Below are 16,661 nucleotides of genomic sequence, written 5' to 3'. Positions count from 1 at the left end.
CTTTTGATTATGCACACTTATGTCTGGCTACACTGTAGACTGGCAGGTTATGAATGCTTATAAAAACACATAGCTACCAGAGGGAAGACTACGAGAATAATGAACTATATGAATTATAGAAGATATTTAGAGATCAAAGAATCCTACAAAATATTTTTGAGAAAGAGCAGCCAGTAAAGCTAGAGGAAAACCAGAACAATATAGTATAGTCAAACCAAATGAAGAAAATGTTTCGAGGAGAACAGAGTGATCTACTGTGCCAAATAGTACTGTTAGGTCAAGTAAATTGAGGGATGTGGATTGATTATAGGTTTAGAAATGTGGAGGATATTGGGGATCTTGGCAAAAGCAGTTTCAGTAGAATGTGAAGTAAAGTTTGTGACTTGATTATTTCTAAGAGAATTGATGTGAAGATTAAATGATACAGTGAATATGAAGTATATGACACAATGCCTGGCACATAGTGCTCCTACTTTACATATATTCCTCCTTCCCATCCCTTTTTCTTCTCTAGAAAGAACACGATCAAAGTCAGTGAAATAGGATATAAAAGGTCATGTAAAGAAATAACAGTTTAATTTTGGAGAGAAAATAGACTATATGAGTGGTAAGACGTGGAATAGGCTACAGCCAGTACATTGTGTGACCAACTGAAAAATAAGAGCTTTTCTTTTCTAGCTAAAGGAGATCCATTGAAGATTTGGTGTCAGGAAAGTGTCATTAAAAGTGCTGTATTTCCTTGTGTCCTCCATAGTGCTTTGCACATACGTAGTATTAAAAAGGACGTATTGATTTAAATGATTTGAATCTAAATAATTTAAATAATTTTACAAAAGGATTCTGATTGACCCAGAGAGAACTCAAATGCTCTTAGCTCCCCTTCCTTTTGAATTGTGTTGATACTATGTTCATTTTTCTGCTGTGCCTCTTTTATCCATTTTTTTCTCAGTATATTTGCTTTGGTGCTTTATAAAATTCAACATAAATCTCTGTATGAGAAGATTATTTGGCAGATTTCTCTAACATCAGGCCATAACTACAAACTGTCAAGGCATATCTGGCAGCTGTCTCATCTTTTCATGTTTCTATATAATCCTTTAAAATCAGATACTTTACCATCCAATAATTCAGAACATTTTATGTGATTTATAAATTGAGATAATCTCTCCAACCTTTTGGAAAATTTGGATCTGTGAATTTAAAATGTTTTTCCCAGAGGTCTTTTAAACCACTTTTTTCTCCTGAACTATAGTCTCTTTTCCAGCTGAGTTTTCTCTTCTAGCATGTATAGACAAGTCCCATGACCTTGTCATCAGTCTATCAGGACATTTATACTGCCTCTTTTGCCCTCTCCTTTGAAAGACAGAAATACAGCCAAACTTCTCTGTAGGTTTATTGTTGGAGTATGATTTTTAAGGGAAGTATCATAATGCAGTGAAAAGAGCTATATATTAGGATGTATGAGATTTGGACTATTAACCACAGAAGTGTCACTATGTAACTGATGTGTTGGGTGGCCTCTCTCAAGGTACTAAATTGTTCCATATATTAATTTTTTTATATAAAAGGCAAGGGACTTTGGGAGGCTGAGGTGGGCAGATCACAAGGTCAGGAGTTCAAGACCAGCCTGGCCAAGATGGTGGAACCCTGTCTCTATTAAAAATACAAAAATTAGCTGGGTGTGGTGGCACATACCTGTAGTCCCAGCTACTCAGGAGGCTGAGGCAGGAGAATTACAGGGAGGCAAAAGTTGCAGTGAGCTACAATTGCACCACTGCACCCCAGTCTGGGCAACAGAGTGAGACTCTGTCTCAAAAACAAAAACAAACAACAACAACAAAAACAAGGGAGTGTGATTAAATACTGTAAATCACTCATTTATTATACAAATGTTTTCTGAGTGTTCTGTGCCAAACCTTAGTAGGAGTGCTAATGTGAATAAAATATACTTTCCACTTGTACAACTTAAGGTTGATGCAGAAAAAAAATGTAATACAAATCAGTTATGTAAGAGTTTGCAAAGATGGGAATATAGTGTAGTAGCACAAGTGAATGGTAACTAATGAACTAGAGTGGTCAGGAAATGCTTCCAAAAGGACATAACTAAGCTTAAACTAAATCTTGAAAAATCAGTTGGACTGGAATTCTTTTTATACACCGTTGGTAGGAGTATAAATTGGTAACACTACTTTTGGAAAAATACTATAAAAGTACTGCTAGAGGAAACATACATGTCCCTTTTGCTCTTGTATATGATGCCAGTTTTTCAGTCCTAGTAATGTATGTAAACATTCTCCAAAAATATGTAAAATGTTTTTACTGGTATTTTTTTCACAGTCAAATTTTGGAAATTATTCAAATGGCTATAAATCATACAGTTGACACATGGGGTTATCATCATACCATGGAATATTGTACAGCATTGAGAATGAGTGAACTGTAGCTAACTACATGTAACAACATGGAAGAATCTCACAAAAACACTATTGAGAGAAAGGGGCCAGAAAAAAAAGACTATATACCATATGGTTCCATTCATATAAAGTTAAAAACAAACAAAACTAGTCCATAGTATTAAAATTCAGGTTAGTGGTTATCCTTGGCAGGAAGGTAGTGCCTGAAAAGAGGCTTCTGGAATGCTGGTTATATTCTGTTTCTTGATATGAGGGGTACATATACAGGTATGCAGGGTTTCTTAAAAAATCAAGATGTGGTAAAGTTTTCTGCATGTATGATGTATTTTAATACAAATTTTACCAAATGAGTGTATTTGTCAAGATCATAGCATTTAGAAACAAGTGTGTTCTAAATAGAAAAAAAAAAAAAAACATGAACAAAGGGAGCAAGTATTAAATAACATATTTTCCATTTCTCACATGCTGTGATTCTAATATTATTTTTTTTAATTTCAACTTTTAGGTTTAGGGCAGCAATCCCCAACCTTTTTGACATCAGAGACCAGTTTTGTGGAAGACAATTTTTCTATGGACTGAGGTGGCGGGATGGTTTTGGGATGATTAAAGCACATCACATTTACTACACACTTTTATTTCTATTATTATTACATTGTAATATATAATGAAATAATTATACAACTCACCATAATATTGAATCAGTGGAAGCCCTGTGCTTGTTTTCTTGCAAGTAGATGGTTCCATCTGGGGGTGATGGGAGACGGTGACAGATCATCAGGCATTAGCTTCTCATAAGACATTACTAGATTCTCATAACCTAGACTCCTTCACACGCAGTTCACAATAGGGTTTGTGCTCCTATGAGAATCTAATGCTGCCACTGTTCAGACAGGAGGCAAAGCTCAGGGGTAATGCGAGTGATTGGGAGTAGCTATAAATACAGATGAAGCTTCACTCACTTGCCTACCACCCACCTCCTGCTGTGTGGCCTGGTTCCTAACAGGGAATGGTCTGATACTGGTCCATGGCCTGGAGGTTGAGGACTCCTGGTTTAGGGAATACTTGTGCAGGTTTTGCACATTGGTATATTTTCTGATGCTGAGGTTTGGAGTTTGAATGATCTTGTCACCAGGTACTGAGTATAGTACCCAATAGGTAGTTTTCAGCCCTTGCCCCACTCTTTCCCTCCCCCATGTAATAGTTTCCAGTGTCTGTTTTTCCCATCTTTGTGTCCATGTGTACCTTGCGTTTACCTCACACTTATAAGTGAGAGCATGCAGTATTTGGTTTTCTGTTCCTGAGTTAATTCACTTAGGAAAATGACCTCCGCTGCATCCACGTTGCTGCAGAGTACATTATTTCAGTCTTTTTTATGACTGCATAGTATTCCATGGTGTATATGTATATTTTTTTTATCCAATCCACAGCTGATGGGTGCCAAGGTTGATTCCTTGTTTTTGCTATTATAAATACTGTTGCAAATGAACATAGATGTGCATGTGTATTTTTGGTAGAAGGATTTATTTTCATTTGGATCTATACCCAGCAATGGGATTGCTAGGTCAAATGGTAGTTCTCATTTAGGTCCTTTGAGAAAACTTCAAACAGCTTTCCAAAGTGATTGAACTAATTTACATTCCCACCAGAAGTGTATGTGTTCCCTTTTCTCCACAACCCCACCAGCAGCTGTTATTTTTTGACTTTTCAGTAATAGCCATTCTGACAGGTGTGAGATGGTATCTCAATGTGGTTTTGATTTGCATTTCTCTAATAATTAGTGATGTTGAGCTTTTTTTTTCATATGTTTGTGGTCCACTTGTACGTCTTCTTTTGAAAAGTATCTGTTCATGTTCTTTGCCAACTTTTTGATTGGAATTTTTGTGTTGGCTTGTTTGATTTGTTTAAGTTTTTTATAGATTCTGGATATTAGAATCTATCCTGAATATTAGAATCTTTGTCAAACCTAATGTTCATTTTTCTTCATTTTTCATTCATAACAAAAATTGTTGTCTACTGTGTGATATTATTTTCTTCAAGTTGTACATATTGTGAAAATAGCAATAAAAATAAATTTCTGGCTTTTAAAATCCAATTAATTACTTAAATAAACAAGATAAAATAACCAGAATAATAGCAGCTTTGCTTGACTATGAGCTTCCTGCAATGACTATGTTTTAAATATTTTTATCTCACTATTACTCCGCATAGGGCCTTTCAAACAAGCATCCATTAGGTGTTAAATTAATGGATTGGGTCACCATCTGCAATACACACATAGAAAGAATGCAAAGGCACATTTATCATAGATTTGGAAGATTTCCAAAGGAGTTCAGAAGATTGAAGTAAGTTTGTTAACCTATAAAAATCTCATTTTGCATAGCACTTTAACTATATAAGGCTTTTTACTTTCTCAGAAACATATTTTTTCTGACATCTTTCTCCATGCAGTAAGGAAAATTTATAAAATATGTTGGAAAGTAATTGGTAAAATGATCATGATATTCAACACCTTAAGATAGTCCAGTGTATTGTATTTTTAAAAATATTTCCTGAGAAATTAGGACAATAAAAAGGTTAAATTCTAGGCCTTAGAATCTGAACCATGTCTCTTCTTTCTACTTGTGGTTTTACATCTACTCCTTGCTCAGATTCATTGACCTTCAGTATAAAATATTCAGTTTTGTAGTCTTAGTGTTTGGTAATAGCAAGAGTCTACCTCTAAGAATATGGTTGATACCTAAAAATCCACTGGGCCACTCACCATGTTTTAGATGTTTTCCATTTGTCCCTGTAGACCTATTCTTCTTTTCTTTTCCACCTTTCTTGGTGCTCCATGACACTGACTTTTATGGACTGAATCAACAAATTCTCTTATATTCTGGCTTACAGTTGAGTGCCAATAAGAGGCACTAGGAGGAGATCACCGGGTAGGAAAAGGATGAGTTCGGGATTTTTCTTTCTTTTTTCTTAAAGCCACATTTGCATTCTCCAGGTTTTGGTAACTACTCTCTCCCCATGGTACTTCATGCTTATAGAGCCTTAGGTGAGCCTCAACCCCAACTGGAGAAAGATAACAGCTTTCATCTGTTGCTAGAGCCACAGTACTTCGTTATCCCTGGTTGGTTTTCCAATTCTGTTCACACCTTTGTAAATAGTCCATTTATTACATTCTTTTCATTTATTTGAATTTGCCATCTGTTTCCAGCCAGACCCTGAGTGATACACTAGACTAGGTTTGCATATGGTATTGGTTTGTATCTTCGTCAATTCCTGCTACTATAACAAAATATCTTAGACTGGGTCATTTATTAAGATATTTTTATTGCTCACAGTTCTAGAGGCTGTGAAATTCAAGGTTCCAGTAAGTTCAGTGTCTGGTGAGGATCTCTTTGGTTGTTGCTGCATCCTCACATGGGAGAAGGGCCAAATGGCTCCTTCAAGCCTTCTTTATAAGGTCACTAGTCCCTTCATGAGAGTACAGCTTGCATGATCTAATCACTTCCCAGTGTCTTCATCTCTTAATATCATCACATTCAGGATTAAATTTCAATACATGAATTTTGGAGGGACACAAACATTCAGAGTATGGCAGTTGGTATGGCTTTGTTTTCCATGCAGTGCTGTGCCAGTCTTACTCTTCCTTCAGGAACCAGCTCAAGAGTTACTTCCTCTGAAAAATGGATTTTGGAGTCTGAAAAGTCTAGGTTTGAGTTAAAACTCCAACACTCCCTAGTTGTGTGTCTTAGGGAGAATTTCTTCACATTTTTGAACTTTAGTTTTCTTCTCCTTAAAAATAGGAGAAATAACACGCCCATGCAAATTTGTTAGGGTTATTAAACAAGATTACACCTTTGAAAATTCCTGACACTAAATAGAATTTCTGTTTTTATTTTCCTCCTTCATGTGAGCAAGGGCATACTGGGCATGTAGTGAAGTACTGGGCATATTTCACTACATACCCAGTATGACTAACTTTATCTTATTTTTCTTTTTTCTTTTCTACTGCCTGCATTTGCTTGCTTGTTGCTTTGAATCTGTTTCCTTGTTGTTTCACTATAAATGCCTTGCCTTTTAAAATCTACTCTTGCCATGTATGTACCTATGCAGCAATCCTGCATGTTCTTCACATGTACCACAGAACCTAAAATGCAATAAAATATATATATTTTTTAAAAAAAACCATAGACCTCACAATTTCAAAAACAACAGCAAAAGTCTACTCTGAATTTCTTAGGGCAATGGATCATAGATAAATATTAAAAACAACTGAAAGTTGTGTATATACTTTTAGAAGTTATAAAAGATACTTTTAGTATTACATTTAATTCTTACAACTATGCAAAGGAAGAATATATTATTTATCTCATTTCACAAATGAAATAACCAAGTCTCAGAGAGCTAAACATTGAGTACACGTGGACACAAAGGATACAATAGACACCAGAGCCCACTTGAACAGCTACCTTTTAGGTACTATGCTTACTACCTGGGTGATGAAATAATACATACATTGACCTTCAGAGATACAATTTATCTGTAGAACCAACCTGTGCATGTACCCCTGAAACGAAAACAAAAGTTAAAAAAAATTGTTTGTCTAAGATCATAGGGCTAAATAGGAAAACATAATTCAGTCTTAGGTTGTCAGATTTTAATCCCCTTCCTTTTCTGTTGTACTATAATGACCTTGTTTTTCTTCTTGAGTGCCTTACCCATAGCTTCACATTTACCGAATTCATACTGATAAGCCCATCTCTATTTTTTTTTCTTCTTCAGCTTCCTTTCTGACGAATTGGTTCTTATTTTTCTTTTTGTCTAATCTCTCTTAATTATTTCTTGGTAATTTTTATTCCTTCTCATCAAATACTTTTCTCCAGAGACCCTAATGATAAAAACTTAATAATTATCCTAAGTGAAAAACACAGGAAGCTAGCATATGTCCCCCTGGATCTGGACTTAATGTCTAGTAGTTGAAAGTAACTTTTGTTCCTTCTTCAGTCCTGTGTTTGGCTGTTGTCCTTGCATGTATAGCCCTGTGGTTACAATGCGGACCTTTTCTGATGTTAAGCAATACAGAATCATTTATTGAAAGACAATGTAATGTAGCAGAAATGACAATAGCATCTATGCCAGCCAGTTCTGGGTTCAAATCCTGAGTGTACAATTTACTAACTTTGTGACTTTGGGCAAATTAAACTTGGTTTTTAAAATTCAGATTCCTCATTTGTAATATGGCTGTGATTGGGGAGGAGTGATGGTAGTGAGGACACCTACCTTGCATAGTTCTTGTGATATAATTATACATAATAGTTAGTATCTGTAAAGAATATATCACATTGTAGATTTTCAGTAAATCATAGCTTTTATTGTTGTGATTACTATTATTATCATTAGAAGAGATACAAAAGAACCCCTTTTTTTTTTTAGTTCTTTTTCAGACTAGGAGATGCATTTATGGAGGAATAGGATAATTACTGTATTTAGAATTTGGCCAGGTCATTGCAAAACAGATGTCAAAATGTACAGCATCTTATAAATGCCCAGTATGAAGAATCTTTTGTTTTTTCTGCCTTGGTCCTTCTATGCTTCACAATGCCTTCTTCTTTGGTGGTGCCAATGACTGGCTATTTTAAGGCAATTTGTAGGATTAATCCTCTGTGTACCACAGCAGGCTGAGGCCTAGATAGAACTGGTAATTATGCAGTCTTTCTCCAGTGGAGGTTGAAATTTACCTAACAAACTCTCTAGGCTTTGTAGGCCCTCATTACAAAGGGTATTACATACTGAAACGCTTGTCATGGATGAAAAATTTCTGGTGTCAATGGCTTTCTAATTCATTTCTCTTATAGAAGTAAAACAAAAAATTCAGAATAAGATGGAAAAATATGTACTGAGAGAGGAATTTTTTTTTAAAAAGTTTGTGTTTAATATGGGCAGTTCATTAGAATAGATAATACCCTCCCAAGCTCCAAATCTTCACTCATGTTGATTTCTCTCCCTTTCTTCCTTTCTTTCTCTACCTAGTGAACCCCTGCTGCTCTTTTAAGAACCGAATTTCAACATTTTTTTGAAGCTTTGTCATTAGACTGTGAGCCCTTTTAGAGGCAAGGCTATTTTTCTCATCTTTGTACCTGCCCCACTAACACTCACCTGGCACATAAAAGACATTTGACAAGTGAATAAATCTACCCCAAATATTTTCCAAATATTTGGAGATAGTCTCACTCTTCCCCTGTTATTCAACCACAATGTCTACTGGTTCCCTTAAGGACTGTTCTGGAGATTGTGGATTAAATTTGGATTTTGTTTAAGACACAGATAAATAATCATGCTACATTCCCAAAGTTCCAAAGGAATCTATGAGCTATAATGGAGAAATATCATGTGGGTTGGAAAAGTCAAACTAAATAAGATCTGAATATGAACAGATCTGACACTGTGCCTGGCACTTCTATAACCTTAGAGATCAGTGAGACCCAGCTGATCTTGACTTTAAGAAGATCATAGTCTTGCTGTATAGAATAAAGACACACTGAAAAGTAGGATGTATTAAAGGCAGACTGTAATTAAGGATTGAAAAAAATGTGGTAAACTTGCTAAAGTGACAAAGGCCAGATAATACCTCCTAGAAGAGGCATACCTCCAGCAAATCTGTAAAGGATACTCAGGTGACCAAGGGCAGAAAACTCCAGATGAAGAAAATAGTGTATGCGAAGGAGTATTGTTGAATACGTAGGGCTCATTTTGAGGACTCTGTGCTGAGCTAACTATCTGGATCAAATGAGTCATTTAAGGAAGCAGCAGAAAATAGAAAATAAAAATGTAAAGGAAAACTGAGGCTTGAATTCAGGCTAAAGAGTTTTGGGTTTACCTAAATAGCAGTCATTGAGAGATAAACTAGTAGTTTAGCCAAATAAAGCTGGTTCCTAGGTGTCAGATTGGGAGAAGATGGGGCAGCCAGATGACAGGAACATTGCAATTCTTTAGCCTCTCTCAAAGGCATGGTGGCTCTTAAGGTTATGGGAATGTTGGCAAATTAGGGAATGTTTATAATCTTAACCTTTTATTTTATGAATACCATGAAGAAATCATTTGGGAGGAAATCAGGCTGAGAAATTTTGTGTTTAACATACAGGTAGTTAGTGGGAAACAGAGATAAGAGACAGTAAAACAAATTGGAAGTGCCAGAGATGGTAGCCCAGGTCTCCACAGACCCTTGCCTCCTGTGATGCCATGAATGTGGTAGATTAACTGGATATAGTCAAATCTTAAATGCAGGGATGTAGAAGGAAATTAAAGCCCTTTGAGACAAGCAAGTTTTGGGATTGTTTCGATTTAGAAATACCTGGGCTAGAATCCTGATTCATGTTCTTAGTTTCTGTATCATCTTGGATATATCACCTCACCTTTCTGTTGTTTGTTTACTGATGTATACAATGGGAATAATAATAACAATAAAGCTGAATTTGCAGGGCTGTTATGAGAAATAAATGCATTTATAAAGAATGTAACACTCAAAGTGTGGGAACAAAGACTGAATCAGGTCAGGTCCAGTTAAGGGGAGTCTTGAACACTGAAACAGCTTCTGGCCATAATCCTGTGATCACTCTGAGTACTTTAAAGATGCTAAGCACTAACGTAGATAGGATCCTGTAAATATAGATCACACATTCTCATTGACTGTCAAAAATAAGATTGCAGCAGCATTAAGGCCCCCAGATGAAACACACGAACACTTATCCACAGTGAAATCTATAAAGTGCTTTCGATTGCTCAGGGGATCTTTAGATATAGCATCATTTTCTCTGTCTTATGGATGACTTGGCCACCTCCGCTATGAATTTTTCATGATTCCCCTGACCCAGCAGCTCTCGCCTGTGGAGAGAGTAATATGGTATTGATTTCAGAGTTAGATTTCTGTCTTTTTTGCCACAACAGGATTTTTGTAGCCTAGAAACCTCAATCCCCTATTACTCATTAGAGACTAGGGCAACTTTTCTTAGATCTGGAATTCAGAAGGCGAACTATTTAGCTGCTGGTATCAGAGATAGCCTTTATAGTGTTTATAGTGGAATCTTAACTGAGCTCAATGAGAGTAGCCGTTATTGAAAAATTCCCTAATGGAACCAGCAGAGGTAGAATTATAGAGAATGCCAGGAAGACAATAGTCTCTTTATGTCCTTCACAATTAGAACGTTTTCCTAGGCATAGTTTTTTGAATAATCTTATTAAACATATATCAAAAGTTTAAAAAGAATTAAAAATAAATACAACAGGGAAATCCAATTTCTTTTAGTATTTTGCTTTCTGTATAATTTTTGGAATAGATGTCTAGGTGATTCTTATTTTCAGTGGCCCTTGGTCATATTAGAGAAATGAAAAGAGGCCATAATGTTGGTAGTTTTTATTTAAACTGCTTTTAAAAAATAAAAAAATCCATGTCTTACATCCTGTGAAACTCATTCTTGGCATTGCCATGGCAACAAGACATTTAAAAGGGAGTTAACTGAAATTTAGCTGCATACATTATTTCTTTGTGATTCATACTTCATAAAAATGTAAATGTCAAACTAATACATGTTTTACCTTAATATTTTATACCACCATTTAGTCTTAATTGATATAAAGTTTGCCCTAATTAAATGTTGTGCTTCTTTAAATGGTGGTTCTCTTCCTCTCCCTCCATCCCCTTTTCTGTGGACCCATCAAACTATACATTTTGACTGGGTGACATGCAATTTAGGAAACTGTCACAGCAGAGATCAATCATCCTGACCTAAGAACTCAACAAAAAAGATTTTTAGAAAACCATTTGTCCTGCCTAGAAATTCAACCTACCCTGTCCTTTGATAGAATTGTAGCATCTCCTTTGTCCTTGTTTACTCTCTTAACATTTGACTCTGTCCATAAGACTGAGAAGCAGTATATTCTGATGTAGATAGCACCACCAGTACATCCTGAAGTAAAATTCAGACTTTACAACTCCATAGCTTTGCGACCTTGGCTAAGTCATTTACCTAACCTTTTGGACCCACAATTTTCTAATAGGTAAGGTAGAGATAAAATATCTTTGTCATAGGACTTTTGTGAGTATTAAAGAGAACAGTGTTTTTAAAGTACATGGCACACGATATGTGCTCAATAAATAGTGATGTTTTTATTCATTTTTATTGTAATAATAATTACAAAGAGAAAAAATCTTATTCATTGAAAGCTCTGTATTTGTTTGGACAATATATGATAATCTTCCTGAGGTGAAGGCTGAAACTGCAAGGGTAACATGCTAGGCCTGAGAAGAGATGATAAATTCACTTTTTTGCTTCAGAGGGTAAAAGATAATAAAAGTAAACAGAAGGAAATGGAGGAGAGAGAGCAGGTTGAACTAGTGAGATGAAGGAAGTGTATGCACCTCTTGAACCTACCCATTTCAGCAACTCCCATATATTTTGCTTTGTTGGACAAATCTATAAGATGATTCAAAAAACTTATGACTAAGACCTCAAAAGCAAATGCAACAGAAATGAAACAAATAAATGGGAACTAATTGAAAAGCTTCAGAACAGCAAAAGAAATAATAATCAAAGTAAACAGATGACCTACAAAATGGGAGAAAATATTGGCAAACTACGCATCTGACAAAAGACTAATACTCAGCATCTACAAGGAACTCAAAAATCAACATGGATAAAACAAATAACCCCATAAAAAGTGGGTAAATGACCTTAATAGACAGTTCTCAAAAGAACATATGAAAATGGCCAACAAACATATGAAACAATGCTCAATGTCACTGATCATCAGGAAAATGAAAATTAAAACCACAATGAGACATCACCTTACCCTAGTCAGAATGGCCATTATTAAAAAGTCAAAAAGCAATAGATGTTGGAGTGGATGTGGTAAAAAGGGGACGCTTATGCACTGCTAGTGGGAATGTAAATTAGTGCAACCTTTATGAAAACAGTATGGAGATTTCTCAAAGAACTAAAAGTAGATCTACCATTTGATCTAGAAATCCCACTACTGGGTATCTACATTACTTACTCCTTCTCTAATTGAATACACTTTATTTCTTTTTCTTGCCTGATTGCTTTGGCCAGAATTTCCAATACTATATTGAATAGGAGTGGTGAGAGAGGGCATCCTTGTCTAGTGCCAGATTTCAAAGGGAATGCTTCCAGCTTTTGCCCATTCAGTATGATATTGACTGTGGGTTTGTCTGGGATGAAGTTAAGAGCACTATAATCATTTGTTAGCTGATTGATTCTTAATACTATTCATTATTCTTATCCTAATTAGAGATTGGTATTTACCTGAATAGGTGGAGTTCATACCTTGAGTCTAGGGGAATTAGGTGTCCAGTGTAGTAATTTCTACCTAATAAGTATTAATAAATAAAGACTTAAGTCTAGGTTACTGAGAAAAGCAGGATTGGATGCACTTTAATATATATGCTTGTTTTTCTATTTTAAAAGCTGTCCTTGTTTCACTGGGGAATTGTTTCCCAAATTGCTTGCTATTGAACACTAGTCTGAGAGGTACTAATGGTTGTGAGAACACCTTAAGCTCTGTTTCCCTCTGAGAGAGACACAATAAACAAGAGCATTTTTAAGGTTTTGAGAAGTCTGGTATTAATGAAAAAGGACCATTGTTCCTTCATCCAGCCTTTCCAAAATGTGTTTGATAATTGATACCCTATTCACCTGAACACCTGTTAACATTAGGTATAGTATGAACAGTGTAGCAAACATTGACATAAAGACTGGCATAATTTATTTTTAACTTTCATTGTAAATGATGAAATATCCAGCAAGGATATTCGGAGTTCAAAACTTTTAATTAAATAGCAAACAAATGTCTTCTTACTAACATGCATCTGCATTTCTAGAATGATTAAAGTTTTAATCTTAAGAGATTCTTGGAGGTCATGAAGCTGATGTGTGCTGTTACTGATATGCATACAAAAGAGGACAGGCCAGGCACAGTGGCTTATGCCTGTAATCCCAGCATTTTGGGAGTCTGAGGCCGGTGGGTTACTTGAGGCCAGGAGTTTGAGACCACCCTGGCCAACGTGGTGAAACCCTGTCTCTACCAAAAAATACCAGAATTAACTGGGCATGGTGATGCATGCCTGTAATCCTAGCTATTTGGGAGGCTGAATCATGGGAATCGCTTGAACCTGTGAGGCAGAGGTTGCCATGAGCCAAGATTGCCCACTGATTCCAGCCTGAGCAACAGGGCAAGAGTCTGTTTGAAACAAACACACACACACACACAAAAAAAGGACATCCATGTTTCCTGCAGGAGTATGCTACTGTGGTTAAAGTCACAAGCTCCTCAAGGCAGATTGCCTGTTGATGACCTTGGCTCCTTTTCACTACCTGTGGATTTTTGGTCAAAATTCCCATTCTTTCTGTGTTTGGAGCCTGCCTCTCTGGTACAATAAGGTACAAGCTAGAGTGGCAGTCTCCAGGTGGAGAGCAGAGAAGAGGTAAGGGATCTTGGGAGAGTTTGCATTTAGGGGCTGTCTATCTGGGAAATTAGAATCCAGTTCTAAGTCCCCTAGGCTGAGCTGCTCTGGAAAAAAAAGTTAGATTTGGCGAAGGAAAACATGACTATCTAGTTCTGCTAGGACTGTGACATATTACAGAGTTAGTTGAATAGATATCTTGCTGCCGACAAAAACTGTATTTGTGTTTTTGGTTTCATTCTCGAAGGATGCCTTCTAAAACTAGTTTCTCTTGTGCACTCATGCTATGAAATAATTGCACTTCAAACTTGGATGCTTCATTTAAAAATGTCACCTATCACATCCAAAAGAAACACCATTAAAGAAGGGATCCTGAATATGTCATTCCCTGCTGCAAATTTCAATGACTCTCTAAGCCCTACAACAATGTTTCCAAAATAGTGTTCCTTGTAATACTAGATGATTTTTAGGTGTTTCTTAAAAAAAAAAAAGTGTTTTGTAGACAAATAATGTTCAGAAAATACAACTTTAAAAAATTTATAAGGCTTCTGTACTGTAAATATTTTAAAAATAAATAAATCAAAACCACAGTGAGACATCATCCCACACCAGTAAGAATGGTGATTATTAAAAAGTCAGAAAAAACAGATGCCATCAAGGCTGTGGAGAAATAGGATTGCTTTTACCCTGTTGGTGGGTGTGTAAATTAGTTCAACTATTGTGGAAGACAGTGGCGACTCCTTAAGGATCTAGAACCAGAAATACCGTTTGACCCTGCAATCCCATTACTAGTTATAAACCCAAAGGATTATAAATCATTCTGCTATAAATACACATGCACACGTACGTTTATTGCAGCATTATTCGCAATAGCAAACCTTGGAACTAACCCAAATGCCCATCAATGATAGGCTAAAGAAAATGTGGCACATACATACCATGGACTACTATGCAGCCATAAAAAGAATGAGTTCCTGTCCTTTGCAGGGACATGGACAAAGCTGGAAGCTATCATTCTCAGAAAAACTAATACAAGAACGGAAAACCAAACACCACATGTTCTTACTCATAAGCGGGAGTTGTACAGTGAGAACACATGTACACAAGAAGGGTAACGTCACACACCAGGGACAGTCAGTGGTGGGTGGGGGGCAAGGGGATGGAGAGTATTAGGACAAATACCTAATGCATGTAGGGGTTAAGACCTAGATGACAGGTTCATGGGTGCAGCAAACCACCATGGCACATGTATACCTATGTAACAAACCTGCATGTTTTGCACATCTATCCCTGAACTTAAAGTAAAAAGAAAAGAAAAGAAAGATTAAGAAAAATTCACATTGAACAAAATCCAAAAAGTAAGAAATGGTATATGAGGAACAGTAAGCTTCCTCCCTCTCCTGTACAGGTATCCAGCTCACTTCCAGTTATCCTGGAGATAGCCAATGATATTAGTTTTTCATACACTTGAACTTTGAACAACACAGGTTTGAACTGTGTGGGTTTCCGTATATGCAGTGTTTTTCAACTAAAAGCATATTGAAAATACAGTATTCATAGGATGTTAAACCTGCATATATGAAGAGCTGACTTTTCATATAAGCAGTTTCTGCAATGCTGACTGAGGGACTGCAGTATGCACAGATTCTGGTTACTTTGAGGTCCTGGAACCAATCCCTTGCATATACAGGGGGATGACTGTATGTGTTTCCAGATATATTATATTCATATACAAGCATATTTATATATTTCTCTTTTCAGTGCTTTAATGTTAGCATACTCTATATATTTTTTGCAGTCCTGCTTTTTTTCCATAACATGTTATTTTGTAGAGAATAATAATACCAAATATTTTTAGAGCACTTACTATGTGCCAGGCACTCTTAGAAGGTTATTTGTAAAACAAAGTTCTTTATTTAATTATTATAACTATATGAGATAAATAATATTTTACCCCCATTTAGTGGATGAAGAAACATAGGAAGGCAAAGGTTATGTAACTTACCTTAGGCAAGACAGCAAGTAGAGCTGGGTTCATATAGTGACAATCTGGTTCTGGAGACTTTGCCCCCAGCTACTATATTTCTTTATTGCTATATGTAAGTAATTCAGTTCTGCCTTCTTTTTAAAATGATAATTGCATAATATTTCTTTATGAAAATGTCTTTAATTTACTTAACCAGTTTTTGGTATATAGAGTGTATGTATAGTTTTAGTTGTTTTCAATATTACCTGTTATTATAAATAATGCTATGATGATGAACATTCTTGTACAAAAGTGATTTTACACCTATGCAAGTATAATCTATAGGATAAATTCCTAGAAAAGAATTGTTGGCTTAAAGGATACATAGATTTTTAGTTAGGATAAGCATTGTCAAATTGTCTTCCCTAAGGATTATACTAGATTGAATTTGATCAAACTGCTGTTGTTATAAGTTTAATATGATAGAATATTGGTGACTTCTCATAGTTCAGCCTAATAGTTATATTTTCTCCAAGAGACATACCATACCAAGATGGGAGATATTGGTGCAGTCTGTTTTTGTTCAAGCAATAAGGGGGAGCATTTTCTAAACAGAATTTTAAAACAATGATAAAACAAAGTAAAAGTCAGCTTTTATTTCCTTCCAACTTTTATTTTAGGTTCAGTGGGGTACACGTGCAGGTTTGTTACATGGGTGCATTGTGTGTTGCTCATGTTTGGTGTACAAATTATTTCATCATCCAAGTAGTTTTTCCATCCTCAACCTCCTCCCACCTTCCACCCTCAGGTA

This window comes from Cebus imitator, unplaced genomic scaffold (assembly GCF_001604975.1).
Source record: "Cebus imitator isolate Cc_AM_T3 unplaced genomic scaffold, Cebus_imitator-1.0 Scaffold214, whole genome shotgun sequence".
NCBI classification, from domain to species: Eukaryota; Metazoa; Chordata; class Mammalia; order Primates; family Cebidae; genus Cebus; species Cebus imitator.
This window is presented reverse-complemented; position numbering follows the sequence as displayed.